Source organism: Bombus flavifrons, chromosome 8 (genome assembly GCF_040668555.2).
Source record: "Bombus flavifrons isolate JBK064 chromosome 8, iyBomFlav1_principal, whole genome shotgun sequence".
Lineage (NCBI taxonomy): Eukaryota > Metazoa > Arthropoda > Insecta > Hymenoptera > Apidae > Bombus > Bombus flavifrons.
Window position 1 is genome coordinate 15,865,658 of NC_138449.1, and position 12,919 is coordinate 15,878,576.

The window sequence follows — 12,919 nt, forward strand, 5'->3', positions numbered from 1 at the left end:
AATGTGAAGAGAGGGAGAGAGAGTAGGAGAGAGAGAGAGAGAGAAAGAGGACGAGGAGAGCACTGGGATTCGAAACAGGAGTACGTCGTCGGTCTAACGACACCGGTGGCGGACTTCTCTCTCCCGAAACAAGAAAGGGACGATTTGACGCTCAATCAACCGACGAAAGCTAATTTTCATTAGCTGTTAATAGCGCTGAACGGTCTTCCGGCTGTCCGACCGTGCGCCGCGCGGCCCCTTTTCACCCCTTTCAACCCCTTTCCCTGGCCTCCGTTCCGACGTTTTCGACCGTCTGCGAACCAAGTAGTCGAGACTCTCCGCGTCGAGGTTAATTCGGAAAGACGCAAACCGTTTTAAAAATATCACCGTCGCGAGTTCGTTAGCGCTGGAGACGGAGGGTAATTAGACTCGCTGCAAGTAGATCGCACGAAACGAGTACCAGCGTGAGAAGAATACCGTTTCGTTATCTAGTACCGTTATCTAGTATCATCGAAGATAACGGCCGACCATACATTTTCGTTACAACGAAATGGAAGCTCAGAGTTCGGTTAGCAACGATTTTCAAAGGGTTTCACGAGGGAGGACGGTACAGCGAGAATTTATTTGGCTAGATGGTAGCTATTATCAATTTCATACGAACCATTTCAGGGCGGAACAAAAAATTGCGCTTTTTCGCGGGGACGAGCAAGCCGCCTCTTACAATAGCCACGAAACAGGAATTTAAAAGTATAATCTACCTGTGCAATCCCTGCGAAATACTCTTCATCGGGCTCGGCCAATCCTTTCTCGCGTTCGAATATCTTTTTACGTAGCGCGAGAAATCGTCGAAAACCGAAAGATATTAAACGATATTTACCGATCGATCGAACAATCGTCTAAAAAGCGATCTTCCTTGAGCTAACGACTACTACTTTACAACGACCTAATAAAGATGTTTCTGGACCGTCCTCGTAATTTGTACGAGAATAGGGGAACTTGTCACCGCGTTTTCAGCGCACTCGACGAAAAGGAATCGCAGTCCCCTTTAACCTCTTCAATAGTCCGCGTGACACTCCGGTTCCTGGGTTTCCTTGGCAACCGTCCCGATTGAAACGCGTGTCACAAGTCACGAGGTCTGCGTGTAAGAGAGATGAAAAAAGGAAGGCGAGAGGCCGCGGCCGGAGAGACGACAAGTGGCGGCAGAAAATCTCAAACTTCGAACCGGCAATTCCATTCGCCTTATGAGCAGCAGGCCGCGTGTCTGAATAAAAATCAGCCTCGCCTCCTGTCGGAAGACCGCCGTGTCGGAGGATCGCATCGAGGAACGTGTTACTTTGTTAACTCTGTCTCGACACGCCGACAAACGCGATTCTTGTAATTGCGTCTATACGCAACTCGCACAACGCCTCGTATTTTTCATCGCACGAGTTACGATACCGGTAAAAAAAAAAAAGAAAAAAAACAACGATCACGTACTTCTCGATTTCTAAGTGGAAAGTAGTGTGAACATCGTGCGGTCATCTTCTCCTACGCTTTCGTATTGAAAAAAAAAACACGTATTTTAAGAAAAGTGCAAATTTGTAATATATACCGATACCGTATCGATATTAAAAATCGAAGGTAAAGTACCGATGATTAAGGCACCCTCTCGCAACCAGCCCTCTCGTCTATTCGTGATTGGTCGCGAAAACGACAAACTTTATCGGCGAACGTCAGAGGATGGAAGCCACGAAGTTCCGTCAGAGGGACGGAATTTCGAGTAACGAGACGCGTGTTCTAAATTCGCGGTCGGATCGAGACGACGAGAGAAAGAATCGGTCAAAGAGCGCACGGATCATCGAGCGTACTACAACGATGCTTGCTCCGGTTGCACGAACGAAGGAGTCGTCTCCGAGGAACTACGAAGGAAACTGTTCCCTCCGGCTTTTCCGGCATTTCAAAGAAGCAATTTACCGATTTTTCGTGGCGAAGCGACGTCGAGGAAAATTGGCGCACGACCGGCCAATCAACAGCGTTTCATGCAGCTCCGCGGCTACGAGTTCGGAAAATTCTTTCGCTCGACTTTTCCCTCTTTTCCCTCTTTTCCCCCCTTTTCCTCTGCGCTCCTCTTCCCTGACGCAGCAGCCTCGAAAGCGTCCACTTCTCGTTGGTAATTTTGTTGAGAATTAAGCGACGATTTCTGGAGAGAAGAAGCCTGGTCTTTGGAAAATTGAAAACTTCCCCGTTGATTCGTGGGAAATTTAGTGGTCAAATTTTCGAATCTTTTGTATTTGTCTTTTTATCTGTTTTATTTACGACTTTGATCCTTCGTCGAAAAAACGTCGAGGATATGGGAAACCTAGCGAGAAGAACGATCCTTCGGAATTACAGTGAAAATCTTATTTTTCGTGCATTTTTCGTAAATAATTCTGATAATAATAATGATGGAATGTAAATAATTAATTAGTCGCCTAAATATTTCCAACCCCATATGCCATATGCATCGTTGATTCTCCATCTTCTTAGCTCTTTCCTTGCGCCTAATCTAGTCCGTATTATTGCGAACACGGCAAGTTGACCGTATTGGAAGAATGCGGTCAAAGGTATGAATCGAAGCGCGCCGGTAGCGGAGCAACCTCGATCGGGGCTACTTTATAAAAACCGTTCATCAATAGGTCTGGGTTAGGTGGCCACCTATAAATAGGTCTCAAATTACTCTCGCGAGGGCTCGCGTTAGACGGCGGGAGCCGGTGTTTTAGCAGCCATTTTGGAAAAATAAACGACATAGCCGCGTAGGAAACAGATGACTCGGGCTGCGGATGCCAGCCTCGTCGCCGGAGTGACAGCCGCCGCTCACTCGATTGTTTTTCAGTTTACGTTAACGTTTCGTTTTCCTTTCGATACGGTCGTTGAACGAGAGCCACCGGCGTGCTCGCCCTTTTATTGCCGTTCCCGCGGATATATCGGGCTCCTCGAGCCCGCTTTCGACCGAATTATTTGATTTTATGAGAGATCTCGCTCACACGCGTTCGCGCAAGTCGCACGCAGAAATCGCGGCAAAAGCAAAAGGATAGCGAGCCGTGTTTTTGCTAACCCTTTCGTCTTCGCTATCGCGACAGAACGGGATCGAACGATGTACACGAACCGAACCACTGACGGTCGACTCAACTTTCCAAGTTCGACGACGAACCGTCGTTTCTTCGTTCTGTGTGCGTGATTTCGACGAATTAAACGGTTTACACAGATGCGATAATTACTCTGAAAATAGTGGCAACGTATTTGCGACGATGCCTTCAACGAATAAAAAATTTATTATTCGTACGAATTTATGTCGAACGAGACTCGATTTGACGAATGTTGTCGAAAAGTAGTATCGTCTTGCCAATCAACGAAAATGAACGAGAATTACGAAAGCGTAGAATTTGGAATTAGATATTATTCCATTCTGTTACCACGATTGAAATCTCACGGTTACGTTTAATTTGAATTCCAACCGTTATCGACGTGGTAATCTTATTCTGTAGCCGGCCGATAACATTGGAAACGTGGCAGAAAAGCGTATCGAAAGTAGGTAAAACACTGGCGTCGCGGTAATCTTTAAATAATCGTCTACGGATCAAGTAGATTTCTGTAAGAGTTGGGCAACTATGGAAAGTACGAACGACGTCGATAAACTAGAGAACATCTTGGTCGCAGCTGTCGCAGGTTTACGCTTACAGGGTAGCCGGTAGATGACGAAGTAATTCCCCCAGCCTATTTCACCCTTTCACCCTACTACTAGAACGAATCGTAATGGCCCATAAATCCTGGCTTTTTTTCGTAGGCACCGCTTCTTTTTTCTCGTTTTCGACGGAGCGAGTGTGAATAATCGAAGAATTATCTCTCCAGCTCGCAATTAGGCCACCACGGAAGAAGTCTTTTTCCCGGAGCTATCGCCTCGAAACCGATTCTCCCTTCCGAGCCGATCATTCGCGTAATAACCTGTGCAAGCTTGCGAATTATCTATCACCCTTTTTTACCTAACTTTTTTACCCTATTAGATATATATACAAAGCAAAGAAAAATTAAATCGACGGTTTATCTACGATGTCTTCAACATCTGCGTTATCTAGTGGAAAGAAAAAGGAAAGAGAAAAAAGGAAAAAGGACGCAGATATATCGGAAAACTGATACTTCCAAAAATCTGCTGTCTACCCATCGTCGGAAAAACGCGTTCGTCTCTTTCAGAGACGATGAAAAGTTGGGCGAGTTAATTAAATAACGACCGGTTAGGCAACTTGCAATTAGTCGATAAGAGGATCGACAAAAATCGCCAAGATCAAACCCGTCGTAACGTTCAGGAGAAAGAAAAAGAAGCTACAGCAAGCAATTACTCGCTTTAGTTAAGTGGCCACGAGGATCCCGTATCTACGAGGAATCTGCGTGGCAGAATAGGAAGTGGTTCATCGATAGGTGAAGGATCCTCGCACCTTCGGTCAGGCCGGTCGTGCAGACCGCTAATTTTCCTAATAGATTAAGCATCGGAAGAGGTTGTCATTTGGCTGGCACGCTAAGTGAGCTCGAGCAGCGTGCACCATTGTTTCACAAACAAAAGACGGCCGCTTTGCGAGTCATGGCGGCGTTCTTTGAACGCCCCTCGGCCAATCGGCGGCCGCCTTTAGCGGGCGCCAAGTACAAAAGAAACCGGCCGGGGATGATTGAGATTTTCTATGTGAATCGCTCGTCGGTGATTTCTATGCCAACTATGTGTGCTTCGCGCGATAGAATCGGATGGGAAACACCGCGACAGATTGGAAATAATTGCAGGGAATAAAGGAGAGAAATGGCACGGAGATTGATGAACGTTAGGAAAGTGATGAAAAAAGACCACCTCGAGGAGATCGAGATCGCGTCGTTGCGTAAGCTACAACCTGATAAACCACCACCCTCTTGAAACGCTGGTCGGTCGCGAAGGACAAGAAACGTGCCACCAACGCGATCAGCCGAAGAAATACAAACTTACCGTGTTCCGTGAGTGAACCGCCACTTTTTTATCCGAGGATCGATCGAATACAAAGAAAACCGAACGACGATTCTATTCGCGGTTCGCAGGAATAGAACGTTGCGCGCTGCAGGTAGCGTATCGATGAAAAAGAAGGGTTTACAGTTACGAGGCAGAATTTTCGAGACTTTTGTCGGTCGAATAAGATTCACCGATAGCTAGATCTAGAAAAAGATATACCGGCGGGAGGGGGAGGGCAGAGTATGGTCGTACTCGACCTGTCTTATTCCCGAAACACTGCTAGAATCTGTAGGAAAAGAAACCACGACCAGGATTCAGCCGCGTCATCGACGGTTCCTTTGGTTGGCCAGTTTTTCAAGCTCGCCCACCATCAGCCTTAAAGGAGGTCCTGAGATCGCTAATTGATTAATCATCGTCCTCCTCCTATCCAGCTCTGTCCGTTCCTCCGCTTTTATTCCTTTTGTCCATCGTCGTGAACCCACGTCAGCTTGTCCTTGAACAAGAATCAAGGACGATCGTGCAAAAACATGGCGTCATCCTTGCCCTGGAAAACGTCCGCTCCTTTGAACTCGGTCACCGGTGCGACAACGTCCGGTAGCGATCGACGAGCGCTGGAAAGAAAATCGGCTACAGAAATTCCGGGCTACACGGTCGCCTACCTCCACGGTGTACCTCCACGGTGTACCTCCACGGTGTACCTCCACGACGCGTGATCGACATATAACATTGAATTTTCATCGAGCTGAAACGGAGGGGAGGCAAATGGCGCGCGAGCTGCCAGCAACGAGCAACGATTTGCATTTTAAATCGGGCCGGAACGCGCGCCAACAGGCCCAGCCACTCTGCAATTAGCACGATAAGATTTACAGCTTCGTGCAGCGGCGATGTCTCGCCGCGGATCGCGTTGCCTCTCGCGCGGAAAGCGCGGCTTTATCAGCGACGAGAAGATGAAATTCGACCACCGATCCAGCGATTCCGTAGCGAAGCAACGCGATCCATCTCGGCAATCAGCGAATGTATTATACATTGTGATCGCGGGGGGAGAAGCTGACGACGATTCGAGGGAAAGAGAGACGCGTACTCTTCTTTCGGAGCGGAAGAAAGAAAGACTGGTCCCGCCGCGCCGGTCCGTTTTAAAGGGACTTTGAATTTACGCGCGCATAAATTTCGCTCTAGCTTCCAGCTAGTAAACGACTCGTTCTTGCGTTTCCTTGTGTTTCCGTTTGCGGCTACCGCGTTTCTGGGTTTCGGAAATTCACCTCTACCTTCTTCCAAGTTCTTCAGGTAGTTCTAAAATCGAGAATGGCCGAGACTTGTACGTGTCTCTGAAGGTGCTACTAAAATACGACGTCCCTGAGAAAGCCAGCAAGTCCTATAATTTGTAAAACTCAAAGTCTTCTCGAGTATTTCCGAATAATTTTCCAACGTTCGAACGATCGATCGACTAGAAGGCAAAGAGAGTTTCTCGTTTTCGAGAGACGATCGTTGACAAGCAAACGGAGCGTTCGATCCCGGTCGTTCGTGGTTTCGAGAGACGCGGTGGTAACGGGTCGAGTAACAGCTTCAAGAGCTAATTAAATCAAAGGTTGCCGCCGCGGCTCGGTAATAAAAGTAAGAACACGTCTAGGGATATGCATTATAGGTGGACGTAGCAATCAAATAAAAAGCTTTCAGGACGGAGATAAACACAATAGGCTGTTCGGTGTTCCTCGACCTGCCGATCCTCCGACCTGTCGTAAAAACGAAGATTGTTTTAATTAACGTTAAGAGGGAATCTGGAAATCGTGAGGTCACGTAGGAAAGAAAGCAAAAATCCGGCTACAGCGTTCTAATTCTAAATTTCTATTTTTCCTTAATAGCAAAAACGTAATTTGCCGAAGCTTTTAGAAGTCAGTTCGCCGATCGTTCTCTTCTCGGTGAATACTCTCTTCGTCCTCGCTTTGTAAACAACTCAATCTCACGAAATATGCAGAGCCGCGTGGCTAGGCAAATAGCGTCTGCTGTATTCAGGCTTAATAGAGATTCTCGGTCCACTCCATCAAAGATATCGTCGCCAATGGTGTCCTTCGTGGCTTTGCGTCACCTCGAATTCGTCCACCTATCTGCGACTATGCGCGCTCGTCCCTCGTGTTATCTTCCTCCGAATGTAACCTACGTCGCGTCCGTTTTGCGCCTTGCTGTCGCGTTAGATCGATCGGATCTTTCGAATCTTTCGAATCTCAGAGTTTGATCGTTGGTCCAGCCGCGTTGAAAGGGGCTCGAAATCTGCCGGTGAGACAAAAGGGAGACGAACGAGGTGCAACAATCTGTCACGATGTTTGTCACAGGCGACAACGGCGCGATATTTGCCAGGGCAAAAACGAAAGAATCTGTTAACGACTTTGAAGAACGAGACTCGATGGTGGAACGTTGGCGGGCCTTAAACTTCTGATAAGCGCAAAAAACGGACTAATTTCGTGTCGTACAAAACATCTGTAAAACCAACATCCTTAACGTCTTAAACGCGCCTAAATTTTCTCGTTGACCTCTTTTTACTTTACGAATAAAGTAGCGAGCTGTCGAGGGACATCGTGACTGCTTTTTCTGCAGGGAAAGCGCAAATACGGAGCGAAGCAGGGTGCGCGATTCCACCCGCGCGTATTTCCTGTAAAAAGCCGCGTAGGGAGATGTTCGCGGAGCAGCGAACAGCGTTCGTCTCTATTTAACAGGAAAATTTTTTTGGCCATGTCGCCATTCTGCTCGGGCACTCCCAAGTCATAGTCGTTCGCAGGGCCGTACCTGGCGAGCGACGATGACGCGTGAGCGTGGCTTTTCGCAGAAACGGCCTGATACAGACGTACACGCAGCTTCCAGAACTCTCGTCTCGACGATTTCCGCAGAACATCGTATGGGGAGCCGACGTTGCCGAGCTAAACGGACCAATCTCCCTCTCCGAACGACCGTGAGCGAAACCGTATTCTCGGTGTCTCTCGGAAAATAACGTCTAAATGTCCATCTTGAAAGATCGTCGCAAGAGGAGAAGAAAAAGAGCGAAGCTTTAGCGAAAATCATAGCGCGTCAAAGCATAGAATAATAAGTTCGAAGTGGACAAGAGCGCGGAGAGGGACGGTGATTTTCTGAAATTTGTAGCCGCCGTTCGGAAATCACGTGCAAAGTACCACGGTTCTAGGCGAAGGTGTTGGACAAGAGGGAGGGGAGGGCCGGTTCAATGGACGATAATTAACCGAGCTACCGAAAACGAGCTGATTATACAAATACCGTTGTTTCTCGAGAAGAGGTATTCTTCGAGGGTGCTACCGAACAGACCTTTCGACGACGCGTATCGACACCGATAGACGTCGTCGCATCTTCGCGCTTCTCGTTCGCTAAACGGTAGTGACAGTCGCTGGATCGTTTTGTCAATATACTACGTCAATACGCTTCTTTCATTTGGACAATAGATCGACCGACGACGTATTCGTTAGCAACGTAAATTTAGAATTTTAAAACGGAAGATTCCAACCGCGCTGTCGAGTCCCAATGGTCGACGATCCTGATCCAATATCGCGGCGATATGCCTCTGACCGAGAAACCAGTGTATCAGAATATTCAGAATATGCAACGGGTAAGCAGCGGAGACGAAAGAGCACAGAGTCAAAGGTCAACATGGTCGCGGAAAAGGATGAGACGGAAGAGCAAGAGGGGAGAAAGAGCAGGACGAACGGGAATAAAGACACGCAGAGGCGAAGAGGAGGAACAGGGAGGAAAAAGAGGATGCCACTCGCGGACTTACGAGCCCTCGACCGACTGCGGCCTCGGACTAATGATCGAAGAAAGGAGCCGCCTAAACGACCCGTGTCCTCGGGTGTTAGGCTCTCCTTTGGCCGAGATTCACCGAGGAGTCCCGGGGGTTCCCTCGTTACCGACTGCCAAACTCGGCCGCGTTTCCCACCGATGCGACGGGATTAACTTTTATGTCTTTACGAATCCCAATTCGTTTTACGATCGAATAACGCTCTTAAGACCATAGAGGTTTAATCGGAAACCGAGGACGATGATCGTTGCTCGGAGGGTAGAGCGTTTTCTAGGTAGGATGCTTCGACGTCGCTCGATTGGCACGAGACGCGTACGCGATAACGCGTAACGTTTATGTTCGAACATAGTTGATCCGACAAGCTGCTGTAAAATTGGTCGAACGCCGGGGCTGATCGGCAAACGTCTCCTCTATCTTTCCTCGTATTACAAAGGTAAAAAGCGCGTTTCGAATCGTTCACAAATCGTTTTACAAGCCGATCCTCTGGATATCAACGTTGGATCGATCGGAAGAGGAGTCGTCGGAGTAAGCATCCCGGCCGAAACGGCCACGGAATTCTCTCGGCTCTCGACGCGATTAGTCGACGCGGACGCGCGAAATAATAGACGTACAATTTTTCGAGTCGAATCAACTTCGGCCCTCGTTGGCCACGACCGACGAGAAAACAAACGATACGAATTACAAACGATAAAAACGGCAAATCGAAAATGCTGCTTAAAAATGACGCTGGCCGTGCGTGATTCATCTCCGAGGTCGGATCGCAGAAATCATCGATCGTTACTACGCAGGAACCGAGGGGACATGCGAGTGGCGCGGGCGAGGTATAAGAGTGGCCGCTTTCGAGCGGTACAGGTGTATTTACACGCATACGTCCGACGATTAACCAAACGAGACAAGGGTCTCCCGTATCGAACACTATCTACCCAATATCGAAACATCGTTGAGCGATTTCGTCCGTCGTGTTCGTCTCTCACCTTCGTCCGTCTCTTTTAACCTCACGTTCCGCTCCAACTCGCCATCTTCGTCTCGACTCCAACGAGACAGCCCGCTGTCATCTTTATCTCGCCAACACCTTGTCCGTATATACTGGTCCTTTTCCTACCAATAGGTGAAGCGCATGCGTATTATCTCTAACCCGTTCTCTTCCCCCACTCCAATCATCCCTACCATTCATCCCCTGGCACTCTCTGTCCTTTACGCGCTCGCGTCCCGCGCATGGCGCGTGTAATTTTCACGTAGCCGCGTCTTCGTCTGCTGTTCGCGTCTTCCTCTATACGCTGCCTAATCGCGTACATCTATCTTCGTCCAACGGCAGCAGCAGCCGGACGAGCGAGCCGACGCGATCGTTCGCTCTTTCTCGAGCCCGTGTCGGCGCGGATGAAGGAGAGCGGCACCCTTTGAAGTCCAGTTGGGAGCCAATTACACGAGTCACACAGGGCCGCACGCACCGCGTCTCTACCGCACCGAAAATATTATTGCGCCCGCGCCTCATAGATCGATTAAAACCGAAAATTATGATTGTGGCCGCGCGGAACGAAAGCTGGAAAAAGGGGGCCGCCGGTGCGGTTCTATGCCCGTGGAGGGGATTAAGCGCTTAAATTAATTAACGATCGAGCTGCTCGGGGCCGGCACGGAAGCAGATGGACGTCGGGATCGATTCGTGGATTATTGTACACGGCCGCCGGATTTTTCACCGCCACTTCGCTACCCGGTCGTTTTCTACGTATTTTATCGCGTCTCGCAGTCCGAGATCCGTGACCAAGTTAGAACACGCGGGCATAAAGACGATTAATAAGCACGAACGCTGCCGTACTTCATTAGCTAATTGCGTTTCGCGATATTTTCACCCCGGGGACACAGGCGTTCGTACGGCGCCGATTAATTTCCCGCCGATTCGTCAGCGAGGAAACCAACTTCGCTGCTTTCTCACCTGGCTAATAACGCCGCGTTCGATCGATTACCAGTTGGATTACGTTGATTTTACACGTTTTACAAGCCCATCGACCGGTACACGAATTAGAAACGCGTAACAATACCTTTTTCTGATCAATTACGACGCCATTGAAACGCGATACAGCTTCCGTCCGACGTCGATCAATCTTTCTCTCAACGAGAGATTCAAATCGAAGAATCTTGTCTCTTCTCGCGCCAACGACGATTAAAATTGCACGAATGTTTCCTTCGATCTGACAATGTCATTCGGACATTGCGTCGCGTTACGTCGCAAATTAAAACCATCGCGTACAGATCCCCGTTCGTTGCATTCCAACAACCACATTCGTTTCGCGTTACAAATTCCTGTCGCTATATCGCATCGTCGCGTAATTTCAGCCATCGACGAATCCAGTTGCCGATTATCGGTTCGATCGCAACCGATTAGTAGCTCTTTTGACAAAGAGCGCCAATCTATCTATGCCCGTATCGACGACTAATTGGAGCAGTCGTCGCACTACGACTAATTGGAGCAACAGCCCCTTACATGCTCGTTATATCGAACATTATTATATCATTATATCGAATATCGTACCGTTCCGTAATAAAGAATCCTTGTCGTTCCGTAAGTAGTAAGTAGTCTTTTCTTCATCCCCCGATGAACGACGAAGATTCTCGCGTAGCTCGAATTCCACCTCGACCAAGGCCGTGTAACACGGTCGACGACGCTGTAACCACGAATTAATTATACGATATTCGCAAACGGAAATAAAATCAGAGAACAAGAAGGGTGCACCCTCCCGCGTCGACCTGCGCTCTCCCTGATTCATTTGCCCGCGTCATGCAACTTTGTGATTCGTCCTCGAGCGCATTCCTGGCGCTGCCGTCTACCGTTCCCGCGAAAAGAACACCCAAACGTTTAAGCACTTCGATCCGCTGCTTCCACGAGCGTAACAAGTGTTTTAAATTCCTTCGAAACCATCCAATCGGCTAGCTTCGTATTAGCTGCTTCCTATTTCCGTGCCTCAGTTGTTGCTCGAGTCCACGACATTGCCTATTATCGCGTCCCCTGTTTCCAACGTTTCATTCGCCGATTTTTTCGCAATTTCTTCGACGAGTAACCAGGGTGTTGGAAGATGCGCGTAACGCGCCTAAGATTTTCTATATGGTACACGCGTACGTTACGTCTCGCGTTTCTACCGATTTCCAGTCGTGAATCAAATTCCTGCAACTTTGACGCAACGGTTAACGACAACGACAAACAAACGAACGAGCTTTCGCGCCGAAAGGCGACCAACCGTTTACGATTCGCCGCTCGCAAAACGATCGACGTTGCTGCATTCGCAGATCCGATGGCACGCACGCTCTAATTTTGAACTATGGTCGTTCGTGGAAGAAATGTTTGACGGTAGGCCAGGGTTTGCTGGGTTGGCTGAATCGTCGTTCGGGCACATCGCCGCGCGATAATCGTAATGAACGACAAATATTCATCGCGGTCGTATTTCAATTAGTTGCTACGGGCGGATAACTGCCGCGATCTGCGATCCGATCTATGACCGGTTGCTCGCTTCTTGGTCTAGAAAGCGACTCGTGGCACGAGACCAATGATTTAGAAAGTACGTAACTCGTTCGCCGATAATTGTGACCGTAATTACGGCACGTATTAGCGTGCTTTGCATGTGGTAATTTCTGTTTGGTCGATTCAATTTGTTACGCGATACCTGTTCCAGTAATTAATCGTCCAAAGTAGAGGTTATTTGTATCATATTTAAATTTATATCGATAGCCGTGATAAAATTATCGTGGGATATAGAATAATTGGCCGAGTCGTTGTTATCTCGATCCTCCAACGATATCAGAGCGAATTATCGGTAGCCATAAAGGTGTTCGGATGTTAATGGCAGGCCGACTGACGAGGAATTTCCAGTTTACGTTCCCCTTCGAACGAGTTCTTCTTAACAGCAATAATTGTGTTTCGTGCAAAGAAGCCTCGCTTGTCCGCACGATAAACGACGCCGCGGACGAGTTACGTTTGCTTTCGATACACGAAGCGTCGATTCTTAAAATAACCTTCGCTCGAGTCACAGCCAAGGCCTTCGTACATCCGACTCAAAATCACGGTGAATGAAAAACGACAATGGAAATCCGCTTGTAAACCGTGTAAAATTCGCGATCAAGCCCGTTCGATCGCGCGTTGAAACCCAGACCCCGACTATGTCCCTGAAAACGGAACC